We start from the raw sequence: 12183 nt of genomic DNA, 5'->3' as shown, positions 1-12183 counted from the left end.
TGAGAGCCCTAGTAGTTTTGGTAAAGCCTCTTGCAGTGGTTCACCCTCCAACCATGGTCCTATTAGAGGGTGCAGGCTTTTGTTCTAGCACTACACCTGAATCAATTGAGTATCAAGTCAAAAGACCTTGATTAGTTGAATCTGGTGTGGTAGTGCTGGGCTCAGTGGGCTGGAGCAACAGCCTGCACCCACTAACAGGACCAGGGTTAGTGACCACCACTGGCCTATGTTGACAGCAAGCTGCTGTTGTAAACTTAATGGGATTGTGTGCCCAGGCAGTCTATGGGCAATTAATAAGCCCGTCCAATATTAGTTGTTTAAACAGGCAGCCCAAATCTGATATTTTTTCCACTAATTGGTCTTTTGACCAATCATATGAGATCTTTTATCTTTTGCAGATCTGATTAGTCAAAAGACCAATTAGTGAGGAAAAAAGATCAGAATTGGGCTACCTGTGTGATAGATGGTGGAGTCATGCGCTTCTGGATAGGGCTGCTGTTGTTGACTCGGTCTCGTGACGATGTCACAGATTCACCGCCAGATGTCGCATCGGCGCTATGGAAGGAGGGAGGGGCCTGGGAATTCTTTGCTTCCCATTCCTCCTAGTGCAGACAACATGGCGGACTAAAAGATACGGCTGACTCGCCCGGATACAGCGAATAAACAGTGGGATTCACGTCCCCTATGCTCAAGGAAGACGGAGAGACCCCAATTTGTTAGGAACACCCTCGGGAACATTGAGGAATTTTTGGGACCGTTTTAGTCACTCGTTAACATAAACAGACTTGCGATCTGTTGCCTCTCCAAATTGGCCGTCTGTCCCAGTTCGTTCCTATTACCCAGGCCCCCACACACTTGGTTCCTGGGGTGTGAAGACAGGGGCCGGGGTTAAGAACGTGGAAAAAGGAAGAAAGGAATTGCACAATTGTAAATATTCAGGATTGTGCTAAACCAAACGGAAGTCGTGGTGAGTTTTGTTTATGTTCTTCTGTAAATTGTCACTAGTTACAGTGTAGCGTGCTTCATTTTGTTGTAATAAGGTCAGAATACTTGGTCACACAAACAACCACTTTTGGTTTGTCCCACACATTATCATAGCAAAGTATTCCACGGCTAACATCGAGATAAGGCAGAGAGGTTAGCGGGGTGATTTTTATATAACGTTCCATGGCTATCATCATGGGAGCTCACCCAATGATGTTTGTAACGACACGAACATTCACACAACTAGCTTGGAGGCAGGGAGTGACATTTTTTCGAGGGGGGTGGCGAGAGAGGGGGAGAGGAAGAGTGTCGGCATAATTTTTATTGGAAGTCCATATGATAGTGTGTTCTGTGAACGTATACATTGTAACAATGCGAAATAGAAACAATGGGCGGTCCAGTGAGTGCTACCTCACTGAAAAGTACATATTGATCAATGCTTTGTTGCCGGGGTGGGGGTGTTAGGGGGCTGAGTGCGACCACAGCCCAGGAATTAGATCGCTTTAGACAGCCAGGCCCCTTCAAATCACAGCAGATAGTCTTTATTTAGTCTCGACAAGCATCATACTGCTTGACCCTGCCTCGCACTCCCCATTTCCTCTTCTAATACTAATTATTCTGGCTTGACTGGATCCTGAGTGTACTTAATCAAGCCTAAATATATTTATGCAAGTAGGTTTGTTTAAAAAAGTTTGTTTCAGGGCAGGCCCTGAGTATTTGCATACCACATACTGTAGCGTCCTCAATTATCTAATACATAAAGGTGAATGAACATGGAAAAGACATATGGCAAAGCAGGAGTCATCCAGGAAAATTTGCCACATTCTGGCAGTTTACCTTTTGAAACTAGGGACTTTATGAAGCTGGAGACAACTTTCATTTGATGCCATTTGTGTTGCATCATTAGCCTATATCTGCAGCAAAGCTTGAGAATGTAGTGCAACTTGAGTCTTTATTTCATTATCATTAGACCTGACTCAGTCATGGTGCAAGTGGAGACAAGTTCTATGTATAGAATATGGCCGACACATAGAATATGGCCTGCTGCACAAAAGCTTTATTTATAAAAGCTACATGTATGCTCACAGTCGGTCACAGACAGCAACATGGATAACATTCTCAACAGCTTACAGAAGAAAACAGAATATGGTTTTGAGTATTTAGGTGAAAGAGGATAACATCAGTGTGGTTACATGGTCAGATATCAACATTATGGCAAGAAAGGAAGGAATGAATTAAGAAAGGCTAGATTGACAACGGCAATACTACGAGTTTGGCGTGTCATCATATCATAAACTCGTCATGTCTGGACTGCTTCAGAGTGAGCGGTTGCATTGGTCTCGCCTCACTATGTTATTAGTGCGCTAGTCCAGAATGCAGTTTCCTCTCCACCGAGCTCGGTTTGTCATGTCTTGACTATACAAGTGCAAAGCAGAAGCTGCTTGCCTCGATCTGACATTGACTCGTCAGACCTGGACTGCATGCGGACAGGACTGCCCCGACCCCGGCTTGTCATGTCTGGGCTCGTCACAGTCTAGTAGTGATGGATGGAGGGGGGGTCGATACAGGGTCATTCCACCTATAAAAAACACACCTTTTTTCTGTAGTTAGAAACAGATAAGATTAACATTCCTGAAACATAATTTTTTTGAAATATAATTTGATCTCTGAGAAATTAAGCTAATTGATTGCTTTCATGGAGGACTGGCTTGAATTGTAAGGATGACCACACCATTTATTTTCATCGGTTTTCTACCCAAAGTTGCAAAGGAAATGTTGTGAACTATATGTCACTGTTCCTACTACTAACACATCAGTGGAGGCTAGTGGGAGGAGCTACAGGAGGATGGGCTCATTGTAATGGCTGGAATGGAATAAATGGTACAGAGTCAAACATGTGGCTTCCAAATGTTTGATATTTGATATCATTCCATTTATTCCATTCCAGCCATTACAATGAGCCCATCCTCCTGTAGCTCCTCCCACTAGCCTCCACTGATGTGTTAGTAGTAGGAACAGTGACATATAGTTGGCAAAACCTGGTACTTTCACACTAATTTATGGTAAATAATGCAAGTGACTTTAATGGCTAATTTACCAGAAAAGGGGGAAAAAAACATCACAAGATTCACAGGCAATTCCCAGCCCTAGTCTCTACGTGTAAGAGCAACTGGGCCTCCTCGCAACAGCTGGGAGATTCAGGTGAAGATTTTGGGAAAGGGACTTGATTCTACCATGTCTTGTCTCTATGTATCTAAGATGGCTCATAGAACTTTGTTAATTTAGCCTAGTATTTCCACCAGAAAACTGAAGACGTAGGCTACTTTATAAGGGACAGACCAGCCTGTATGATTGGTGGGTGTTTCTAACCACTGGTAGGCTATGTTGGGACATTTCTCAATACTGAAACAATACAGTGAAAAATGCTGTTCGGGTGGGCATTGGTGGGGTGTGGGAGGCAGACGGGCAGATAATCTGTTTCCACCAGTGTGGCCTAACACATGGAAGATCATTTCTCAATGAGCATGGTTACATGCACACAATAATGTGATTATTGTGGATAGTCAGGTTAACATAATAGTTTCCCTAATAATTCTGTTTACATGCATACATCTGAAATCAGGCTACTGATGGGACTTTTAATAAATGCAGAAAATCGGCAATCAAAATCAACGTTCTACCTCAGTGGCCATGTTATCTTTGCGAAGACTTGGATTCTGAGTTTGGACATATAAAGTGTATGTGAAAACTATAAGATGCATGCGTTTCCATTTTTCCAAACTCACTTCACTCGCGCATAAGAGGGGAGCTTGCGCTACCCGGTGCTGGTACATGCGCAGATCAAATACACAGCTGGAACGCTGATTAAACTGTTTACGTGTCCTAATAATTAGAAAGATTGCTCAGAAGACCAGGTGTTTTAATCGGTGTATGCTTACTTCAATTATGACCTTAGACTGATTTAAGATAAGCATAGTAAGGTGTTTACATGACTATTTCCATAATCAGTTTAATATCAAATTATTAGTGTGCATGTAAACGTACTCAGTTTTACTGCATTGCTGCATGTGTCCCATGAGATGGCATCAATCGATATTAGGAGGAGAGCAGCAAAACTGTGTAGAGATTATGTTTAAAAAAAAATTGTACTGCAGATGTAGGCTATTGTATTTTTCCTCAGTGCAGTTGTAGCATAGGTTATATTTCATTACTATAGTGACTGAAAGTGGTGGAAAGATGAAAACAATTGCCTAATTGGAGAAACAAGATAGAATCTTCCAGTTGCTTCCCACTTTCAACTCAAGATGTGTAGGATAACACCAGCGTTGTTAGGGGTGGGCTTTCAAGGGCTGCAGCCCCGAATGTTTTTGGTCCACCCCCGAACATTTTGATGGTTGAAGAATTGTGAAATTGCCTGCTGTAAAAAAATAAAACAAACAAACAAATGAGTCGGTGTGCTTTAGGACCATGCAGACTGTTTAACTTTGCACCCAGCGGTTTCTAAATCCAGTGTGGCATGTTGAGTTTGTTTACTTCCTATGAATTTGGCTCCAGCCTTGGAACGGTTTGGACTATTAGCAATTATAACCCCATTCCTGAAAACTACGATTCAGAAACATCATCTGTTCTAAGAAAGATTAAATAAACAATGATTGCCTGAAAATCTTCCTTTACCGGTATGATGCATTTCAAACACTTAATTCAGCATACTTAATTCAGACTTACATTTGGCATTACTTGATTTGACATATCTTTGTGTTATTTAGAAGGTCAGATTCAAAAGCGTCGTCAATTATGTGTTTATTTTTTACAGAATTATTTAAGATACAACCAGGGTCCTATTTTAAAACATATGTGTTAATAGGGCAGAAAATATAGTACAGAAAATGCTTGTATTCAGTGGAATGCACTGTACTTCGGCATTGTCTCCTACATCCTACATCATTTTCAGAGCGAGAGAGTGACTGACTAACTCTTTAAGCAGTTTGGCTCATTGGACAAGTTAGTCATTGAGTGGTATGGAGGTTTTTGGCAATACACTGTAGATTTTACATTTACATTTTAGTCATTTAGCAGACACGCTTATCCAGAGCGACTTACAGTTTTAGTGAGTGCATACATTTTCATACAGGCCCCCCATGGGAATCGAACCCACAACCCTGGCGTTGCAAGCGCCATGCTCTACCAACTGAGCTATAGATGTATGTGTTCCAGCGTAGAGAGACCCAATATAGCTACTGTAATTGGATCCTGGCAGTGTCTGCTGTGGAAGGTGCAAGTTACCAGAATGTATTGTATTGACTTTTGAATAGAATTGACATGAGTTGATGATTTTCTTTCTTCAATATTCTTAGTAGATTTCATCTCTCACTCTCAATGTTCATCTCAAAGTGCACCAGATTGATACATTTAGCTTTTGAAATTAAAATTGTTTTCTTCCCGTGGAGACACCCAGGCGCCCCAACTGGATTTTGGCTAAGCCCCCAATGTAAAAAAGTATACCAGTTTCATTTAAGGACCAAAGGATTGACAGATTGCAAAATAGTTTGGAAGAGATTTTTGACGTACAGATCCCATGGCATAGTGTTTATGAACTGATACGCAAAATGACGCCGGATTCAAAACGTATCATTTTTCAATTTAAATTATTATATAAAAATCTTTCTACCAATATAATGTTATTTATATGGGGGATACAATCTTCCCAGCTCTGCAGATTTTGCTGCGAAGAGACAGAATCATTAGATCATTTGTTTTGGTACTGTCCATTTGTAGCTTGTTTTTGGACACAGGTCCAGGAATGGCTAAAGGATTGCAATATTTACCTGGGGCTAATCCTGCAGATGGCATTACTGGGTGATCTGAAAAGTCATAGTCAATCGATCAATAATATAATAATACTTTTAGCAAAAAATTTTATTTTCAATTTACAATCTGTAGAAACAATGAGAATAGAAGTGTTCAGAACTTTTGTAAAACATCACAGTACAGTTGGAAAATATATGGCAAATAGAAATCCAATATGGATGGTGTTGGTTAAGAGATAGATGGGAGGTGTTGAATGGAGTTGAAGGATGGGACTAATAACAACTAACAACAACTAATAACAACAAGATAACTAATAATGTAAAGCATACTGTGTCCATAATAAGTATATAGGTTATAGGTTGAGAGCTTTTGTGAAAGAGCACAGTTAGAAAGATATGGCATATAGAAGCAAACCGGATGGACATAATGAAAATGATCGGAGAGGTTGAGGGTAGAGGAAGTTCAGGAGTAAAAACAAACATTTACATTTTAGTCATTTAGCAGACGCTCTTATCCAGAGGGACTTACAGTTAGTGAGTGCATGCATTATTGTAATTGTACTTTTCATACTGGCCCCCCCTGGAACCCACACAAAATATAATTATTGTAAAATTGACTGTGTCCATAAAATGTATATAGTATGTATAAGCTGGAAGTAGAGGCTTAAGCATTGTTGTTCACTAGTTTAGTCCAATTAGGGAAGGGGTGGTGGGGTTGGAAAGTAATAAAGGGAAATATATTTTAAAAAAGGATATGTATGTGTGCATATATAATATATATTTATTTTTTTCTGAGAAAGAAAAAAACATATGGGGGATTGGAAGTGATGCAGACAATTTATCTGCAATATTAGTTACAATCTATCTGCAATATTAAAGCTGATCTACCCCCCCAAAAAAAAAAAAAAAAGGACCCCAATGTCCTCAAATCCTAGCAATGCCCCTGGATAACACATTACACTAGCATAGGCCTAGCTACTAATGTAAATAACATCAGATGCTTCAGGAAAATATTTATGCCCTATCTAACAACTAAGGAGGGGTGTTAGACAGTAACTCTTTTCAGTTCTAGAGGGTGTAGGACAGTTTCTAGTGCCCCAGAGTCTAGACACAGGAGTAGCAGCTCATTGAAAAAGTGCACATTGAGTGACAGTTTGACCTTATAAACACTAGTGGAGATATTTTCAAAACACATTAGCCTATTTAGGCCCATCTTCACCATGACAACTTGCACTTTCAACCTGCACTTGTTGAATAATTTTGGCCTCTTAAAAGATTTTGAAGTAGGCTAATTTCCACTGTGAGTGTTAAGAGTGATGGTCTCATTTTGACACTAGCACTTCTCTTTTCTGTGCCTTTTCAATGGGGACCCAAATCACTGACACTAATTCACCTATGGATTAGCAAGTCGCACAAGAACTGGCTGGAGAGGGTTGTATTATGCTATGTAGGTTTGGTCCTACAATGTTCTCAACCTATTAGCTGATTTATGGTGGGCCTCCATCTCACCTAGCTCTGACCACAGCCCAGTTAGGCTAGTCCTCAAATGGTATCAGTGGAAAAGTTATTTTGTGTAATTTTTTTCTGCCCTACATAAGAAAACAAATCTAGGGGAAACACTGATGTCACAGGTTGTAGAGCAGCTCTGGGTCTTTGATGGCCCCGGGATGGGTCTCTTATCTTGCAAAGGCTGAGGATGTGTGATTATGGTCTCTGCAGAGGTTGGTCAGTGTGGCACAGTCACATAGGCCTGGAGGTTACGGGTGGGGCTAGTCCTTTGAAAATAGAGGGTACGCTTGATTTGGCTCACCCGGTGCACTGGGAAGGCGGGTGAAATGTTTAAAGGGAAAACTCTGCTTTCCTGGTGCGTCGATCAAACTGATGTGCACCTACATTTTTAATGCCCGCCTGCCTGGTATTAGATAGATGGATAGATTATTATTATTTCTTATGTACAGTGCTTTCGGAAAGTAATCAGACCCCTTGACTTCTTCCACATTTTGTTACGTTACAGCCTTATTCTAAAATTGATTGTTATTTTTGTGTGAAAATGTATAAAAAATAATACAACTGAAATATTACATTTACATAAGTATTCAGACCCTTTACTCAGTATTTTGTTGAAGCACATTTGGCAGCGAAAACAGCCTTGAATCTTCTTGGGTATGATGCTACAAGATTAATAATATAATAATAATAATAATAATAATATGCCATTTAGCAGACGCTTTTATCCAAAGCGACTTACAGTCATGTGTGCATAATTTTTTTTGTGTATGGGTGGTCCCGGGGATCGAACCCACTACCTTGGCGTTACAAGCGCCGTGCTCTACCAGCTGAGCTACAGAGGACCAGCTTGGCACACCTGTATTTGGGGAGTTTCTCCCATTCTTCTCTGAAGATCCTCTCAAGCTCTGTCAGGTTGGATGGGGAGTGTTGCTGCATAGCTATTTTCAGGTCTCTCCAGAGATGTTCGATCGGGTTCATGTCCGGGCTCTGGCTGGGCCACTCAAAGACATTCAGATACTTGTCCCGAAACCACTCCTGCGTTGTCTTTGCTGTGTGCTTAGGGTCGTTGTCCTTTTGGAAGGTGAACCTTCGCCCCAGTCTGAGGACCTAAGCGCTCTGGAGCAGGTTTTCGTCATGGATCTCTCTGTACTTTTCTCCGTTCATCTTTCCCTTGATCCTGACTAGTCTCCCAGTCCCTGCCACTTAAAAACATCCCCACAGCATGATGCTGCCACCACCATGCTTCACCGTAGGGATGGTGCCAGGTTTCCTCCAGTCGTGACACTTAGCATTCAGGCCAAAGAGTTCAATCTTGGTTTCATCAGACCAGAGAATCTTGTTTCTCAAGGTCTGAGAGTCCTTTAGGTGCCTTTTGGCAAACTCCAAGCGGGCTGTCATGTGCCTTTTACTGAGGAGTGGCTTCCGTCTGGCCACTACCATAAAGGCCTGTTTGGTGGAGTGCTGCAGAGATGGTTGTCCTTCTGGATGGTTCATCCATTTCCACAGAGGAACTCTGTAGCTCTGTCAGAGTGACCATCGGGTTCTTGGTCACCTCCCTGACCAAGGCCCTTCTCCCCCGATTGCTGTTTGGCCGGGCAGCCATTTCCAGGAACAGTCTTGGTGGTTCCAAACTTCTTCCATTTAAGAATGATGGAGGCCACTGTGTTCTTGGGGACCTTCAGTGCTGCCATCCCCAGATCTGTGCCTCGACACAATCCTGTCTCGGAGCTCTATGGACAATTCCTTCGACCTCATGGCTTGGTTTTTGCTCTGACATGCACATTCAACTGTGGGACCTTATATAGACAGGTGTGTGCCTTTCCAAATCATGTCCAGTCAATTGAATTTACCACAGGTGGACTGCAATCAAGGTGTAGAACATCTCAAGGATGATCAATGGGAAACAGGATGCACCTGAGCTCAATTTCGAGTCTCATAGCAAAGGGTCTGAATACTTATGTAAATGTGATATTTCGGTTTTTTATTTGTAATACATTTGTAAAATGTTCTAAAAACCTGTTTTCGCTTCGTCATTATGCCGTATTGTGTGTAGATTGAGGAAAAACATTTATTTAAATCATTTTAGAATAAGGCTGTAACGTAACAAAATGTGGAAAAAAGTGAAGGGGTCTGAATACTTTCCAAATGCACTGTACTCACAGTACATACTGTAGGCATAACTGTTTTTACATGTCAGGGATAACACAAAGTCAGTGACTTATTTCCGTTATGGTCCCTTTAATTTTAATCAGTAGCTTTAAAAATAAACATAACAAAAACACATTTTAGGGATCTGGCAGTTCTTGGGAGATAGTCTTCCACATCGTTAGATGATAGCCAGTTTAGAAAGGTAGAATCTTGAGCGTAGATAGCATTTATTATACAGCCAGGCAGGGAGGTAGAAACATCTGACAGACAGGCCCTGGAGCTCTTCATCGGACACCTGGTCGTCTCCGTTCACAGCTTTTCCTCCGTTGGTAGGCTGAATCGTTCACTACTGAAGTGTAGCACCCACCTGGGTGATGCTTCGGCGACTGTAAAAACGCCAATAAGACCACCACACCTTGGCAATAATCCGAACAGTCCACATAGGAGGCAAGCCTCTGCATCCCCTCACACCGCAGTCCGCTTCCCAACCGGGGTAGCTGGCCAAAAAGTCGGGGGTGTGTTGATTATTCAAATTATATCCCAGAGCCAACTAGATGAAAAATCTGTATAAGATTTGGATAATTACTAAAATGTAAATATGGAAGTAAGCTAATTCTAGCAAAATTGTGTGAATTACTGCATGCAGCAATGAGACTGCCCATTGCACTTTACAACTCACTGGCCACAGTTTGCAATCCCAGCTAACTCGGCACATGAGTGTCCATGTAGGCATAAGCAATTCAAACCATTTAGAAATGCACAAGTTCACGATATTGACCCTTGTGTTATAGTTTTGTGTGCAGGCCAATGCATGGAAGCCCGTCGCCCCTACATTGGGCTGATGGAGTGAGCGTAAGTGTGGGTTTGGCCCACACTACGCTCTGGGGTCACAGTGGCTTTTGGGGGAAGGCCGCTGCTTAGCGTCGCCACATCCTCTCCTCTGTGTGATGTGGGTAGAGGCCCCTGGCACGCTCTGTGAGAAACCCCACAACAAAGCAGGAGCAGCCTACATGCACAGCCTGACTGAGTCAACACGTTTGCGCTTGGTCCTTTTGAGCCGGACACGATTGAGCTCCCACAAGCTTTGGCTGACTGCACATTTTGCCATGGCGCAAATCATGGATCCTTCCCTCCATTTCACCAATTTACTGGCTCATATGAATGAGGTGAGCAAACGTCGTCACAGAGCACACTAGGAGCCGTACTAGCCGTAAAAAGGGAAGTCCAGAGTATTGTGTGTGGCGATGATGATGTATGGTCTGTTGTGGGCAAGGGAGAGTCTTGGGCATGGTCTACTTGAGCCGCCATGAAGAGGGTCATTCAGAGTATTCCTGTCACAGCGGATCGTCCTCAGGACACAGGCAGAGTATTAATATGCCATGAATGAGGGCAGACAGACTGCCATTATCTCTCCTCGCGATGACTCGTGAAGCAGTGCACCCTCGAGTGAGTGAGCAAGGGGGAAATTTGCACTGCTCCAGTACTTGCTTGTCTTGCTGTTGTCATTTCATTAAGGCCATTGGGCTGCTTATCAGTGGACGCTCCCGGCAACCCGGTGTCCTGACAAGCTAAGCTACCCACCCTGGATGAACTAGACTTGATGGCGTTGTTTGGCACGCATGTACCCTCATGAGCTGGTTCGCTTGATATGTTGGTCTACAGAGTGTCTCAGTCAAATGTAATGACAGTAATCAGATGCGCCGAGTTTCCATATCTGTATCAACTGTAGAGAATGTTACAGGACATTAGAGAGTTAGGTGAATCCACTGAGTCTAGTGCAGCTGCTCAGATTGAGGTTATAAGGTGAGGAGAGGATTGGCAAACGGCGATCAATGTAGGCCTGCTTATTATATGAGCATTGCCTAAACCCAAAGCATATGTGAACAAGTGGGAGGATCTGGCCTACCTCTAAAATGCACTGTGATTTAGTTGTTTTCATTTCATTATGATATTTAGAGACCATATGGACGGCGGATGGACAGGAAACAAGAAACAAATGGTAAAATGCCCCTTTAAGTCAATCTCTCACATTGTGTGAATGGAATACCTTGAGCAGCAACACAGTCCTGTGACCTCGCAGTAATTTCACACTGATTAGGCCGGCACTTGGCCACAGGCGGAGAGGGAACAATGTATTTATTCTGTAGTCATGCTGTAGTCACCACTTGCATGCATAACACATTAATAAAAAAAACACCAGTCTACATCCATATTCACAGTTGTTAAGACTGGAATTGCAATTTGACATAACAGGCTGTTTCTTTATTTGTGTCATGTTCAAATGTTTGTCAAATGACTGCTTTTAAAATCGGACTGTCCTTTGAGATTCCCATGTTGGATTCTTTTCTTTAGCCTCTTTCAAGCATGTCCTGGGAACTTCCGTCATCTTTGTGATAAGAGTTAGGCTCACATTCTGTAATGGATCCATTCATTGGTTAATGTTAAGACCTGCAAAGTAGGTATGGGGGCCTACTGTAGTCCTGCTGTAGTCCTGCTGTAGTCCTGCTGTGCCACAAAGTGTGTTTGTTTTCATCCCAATCGTGTCTTCATTGGCATCCTTAATTGGATGGACCTGGACAAAATGGCCTCTGTATTAGCCTAGGCACAGTCCGTGTGAAAGAAAAGGAGCAGAGAGGCGCGAAACCGACATAAAAAAAAGAACAAGATTTTGGGGATTTTCACTAAATGTAATCCATAGAATAGTCCTTTGGAGGAAGGATTGTTGACATATATT

At 42.3% G+C, this 12183-nt stretch overlaps 1 protein-coding gene across 4 annotated transcripts in view; it reads left to right on the top strand.

The window, feature by feature from the left end:
• Positions 1–614: 614 nt before the first annotated feature.
• The window catches only part of LOC121575512 (receptor-type tyrosine-protein phosphatase alpha-like), a 43036-nt gene continuing 31467 nt past the window's right edge, over positions 615–12183 (top strand). For 3 of the 4 annotated variants that reach the window (XM_041888664.1, XM_041888663.1, XM_041888661.1), the window contains exon 1: positions 615–967. The gene's annotated coding sequence lies outside the window, so the exon portion shown is untranslated. Of the gene's footprint in view, positions 968–10483; positions 10616–12183 lie in introns of those variants that run through there. The other variant, XM_041888662.1, reaches the window with a different exon arrangement.

This window comes from Coregonus clupeaformis, chromosome 10, assembly GCF_020615455.1.
Source record: "Coregonus clupeaformis isolate EN_2021a chromosome 10, ASM2061545v1, whole genome shotgun sequence".
In the NCBI taxonomy this organism is placed as follows: domain Eukaryota; kingdom Metazoa; phylum Chordata; class Actinopteri; order Salmoniformes; family Salmonidae; genus Coregonus; species Coregonus clupeaformis.
This window is presented reverse-complemented; position numbering and strand designations above follow the sequence as displayed.